At 41.0% G+C, this 2,627-nt stretch overlaps 1 pseudogene; it reads left to right on the top strand.

The window, feature by feature from the left end:
• Nucleotides 1-688: 688 nt before the first annotated feature.
• Nucleotides 689-2,421, top strand: LOC143619596 (U-box domain-containing protein 40 pseudogene; annotated as a pseudogene).
• The last annotated feature ends 206 nt before the right edge of the window (nt 2,422-2,627 follow it).

The following is a 2,627-nucleotide window of genomic DNA, read 5'->3' as shown; positions in this document are numbered from 1 at the left end:
ACTGGTGGGAATAAACAAAGTTGGAATTATTATCGGCCAATAACAGAAAGTTGGAATTATTAAAATCCAATTTTCCAAAAAAAAAAAAACCTCCAACAACCCTTCCTCATTTACCTTAGAAACCTTTTATATAACTAATCTGATTAATTACTTTTGAATATTAGCCATTTAAACCGACAAGGTATGGGACTAGTGGTTGAAGCCAATTTCAAAAGAGTTTTAATTTTTTTCATCCAAAATCTAATCACTCACTACTTCAATAATACAATGCACATAATTTTGTTATTATTAGCTTCATACTTATACCTCGGTTACATACCTTATCCCATTTTTTTAATTATTAATCACATTATCTAGTCTTGAAACCGATATATAAGTTATAACCATCATGAAAACACTAGTTTCAACGAAAGCGATTGACCAAATATAAAAAAACACAAACAATAAAACAAGATATTATTAATAACAACTATTTAAGTAAAGGAACGCACGATGTGCAAAAGTGTAATGTGTTTGTCTTTCATAATTATTAATTTATTTATTTATTTATGTGAATAAGAAAAATAATTGTCCCTGGGGTTCTGATATCATCCGGATACCAATCCCAAATCTTCAAACCCCCTAACCTAAACTACTCATGTATTACAAGTACAACACCCACTTGTTGAATTGGTAAACAAAGGAAGACATGGTGGGTAATGGTAAGCTAAAGAAGTGGAAATTTTCCTTACACAAGTCATCATCATCATCTTCACCGGCGCCGGAGAAACCAAAGCCTCTAGACGAATTCATCTGCCCGGTTTCCGGTTTACTAATGATCGACCCGGTCGTCGTTTCCTCCGGCCAAACCTTTGAACGGAGATCCGTAGAAGCCTGTCAACAGCTTAATTTCACTCCGGTTTTACCCGACGGATCCAAACCGGATTTTTCAACCGTGATACCGAATTTAGCTCTTAAAACCACGATTCGTAACTGGTGCGTGTCCACGGGAGTGAGTTTACCTGCTGCCGCACCGGATTGCAGCTCAATTCATGATTCTGTTGTGAAATTGATGCCTGATTTTAGGTTTAGGGATTCAGAACGGGATTTAATTAAAGGAATTGCGGATAAGCCTCAGGCTATGCTGACGCACGCAGTGACGCAATTGAATCCTCGATCCGTTCATCATAACCGGTTTTATTCGTCCAGTTCTGAAGAATCGGTGATTGCTAACGTCCCGGATACTCCGCCGTTACCGTTAGTCACACGGCCGTTATGCTACTCGTCTTCTCCGTCTGCTTCCACGTGTTCCGAAGTCATAACAGATGAAACCCTAGATGTTAATGTTAATGCTAATGTTAATGTTATTAACTCGTCCACGTCGGACGAGCTTAATTTCACAGCGAAGCTTCAAAGCGTTGATATTTACGAACAGGAACAGTCTGTGATTTTGCTTAGGAAGGTCACTAGGACTGATGAGGAAGCTAGGGTTTCGCTCTGCACGCCGCGGCTGCTTGCCGCGCTTCGTCAGTGTCTCGTTTCGAAGTACGCGGCCGTGCAGAAGAATGCGGTTGCGGCTTTGGTGAATTTGTCGCTGGAGAAGGCGAATAAGTTGAAGATTGTTAGGTCGGGGATTGTTCCGCCGTTGATTGATGTGTTCAAAGCGGGGAATTCGGAGTCTCAGGAACATGCTGCGGGTGCGTTGTTTAGTCTTTCGTTAGAGGAAGAGAATAAAACTGCGATTGGAGTTCTCGGTGCGTTGCAGCCGTTGCTTCACGCGCTGCACTCGGATAGTGAGCGAACTAGGCATGACTCGGCTTTGGCTTTGTATCATCTGTCTTTGGTGCAGAGTAACCGAGTTAAACTCGTAAAACTTAATGCCGTGTTAACTCTGTTAAATTTACTAGAAACCGGTCTAGCTGGACGAGTATTATTAGTGTTATGCAATCTAGCTGCTTCCAGTGAGGGTAAATCAGCAATGCTGGACTCCAACGCGGTTGAATGTTTGTTTCAGAAATTAAGGACTGAAAACGAGGACTCGAATGAGTCGACTCGGGAGAACTGTGTTGCGTGCTTGTACTCTTTGAGTATTGGTAGCATGAGGTTCAAGGGCTTGGCTAAGGCTGCAAGGGCGGCAGAGGTGCTGCGCGTGGTTGAGGAGACAGGGAGTGAGCGGGCCAGGGAGAAGGCGAAACGGATGCTGATGATGCTTCGTGAACGGGACGATGGGGAAGAGGGCAGGGATTGGGATGCTCTGTTGGAAGGAGTGAGTCAAACTCGCTACCGAGGCGACTCAACCAACACAACCGAGTTCTAATGGTTTAGAGTAAGATGTTTTTTTTTGTCAATTTGATTTAATATTAATGATTTTTGACTTGTTCTTGCAATGTAATTTATGTTAGGGTGGAAGAAAGTTGTAAATGATATATATAATTTGTACTAGTTGATCAGTGATTGATTTAAATAAGGTGAAGAACTGAAGATGCATAGGATCTTAGACTTGGTCTATTAGATGTTACAGGAATCATATATCGTTTCTATATTCAGTTTATCCAATTTTTCATACAATCATGGTGCCAACCACATAAATCTTAAGAGGCGTTATAAAATAAATACTACACAGTAAAACAATCAAATCTAGCTCACTT

The sequence above is a fragment of the Bidens hawaiensis genome, unplaced genomic scaffold (assembly GCF_021521415.1).
Source record: "Bidens hawaiensis isolate Kalapana, Puna unplaced genomic scaffold, B.hawaiensis_p1.1 tig00002477_1, whole genome shotgun sequence".
Taxonomy (NCBI): domain Eukaryota; kingdom Viridiplantae; phylum Streptophyta; class Magnoliopsida; order Asterales; family Asteraceae; genus Bidens; species Bidens hawaiensis.
The sequence above is the reverse complement of the archived record's forward strand: the minus strand, read 5'-3'. Positions and strand labels throughout refer to the sequence as shown.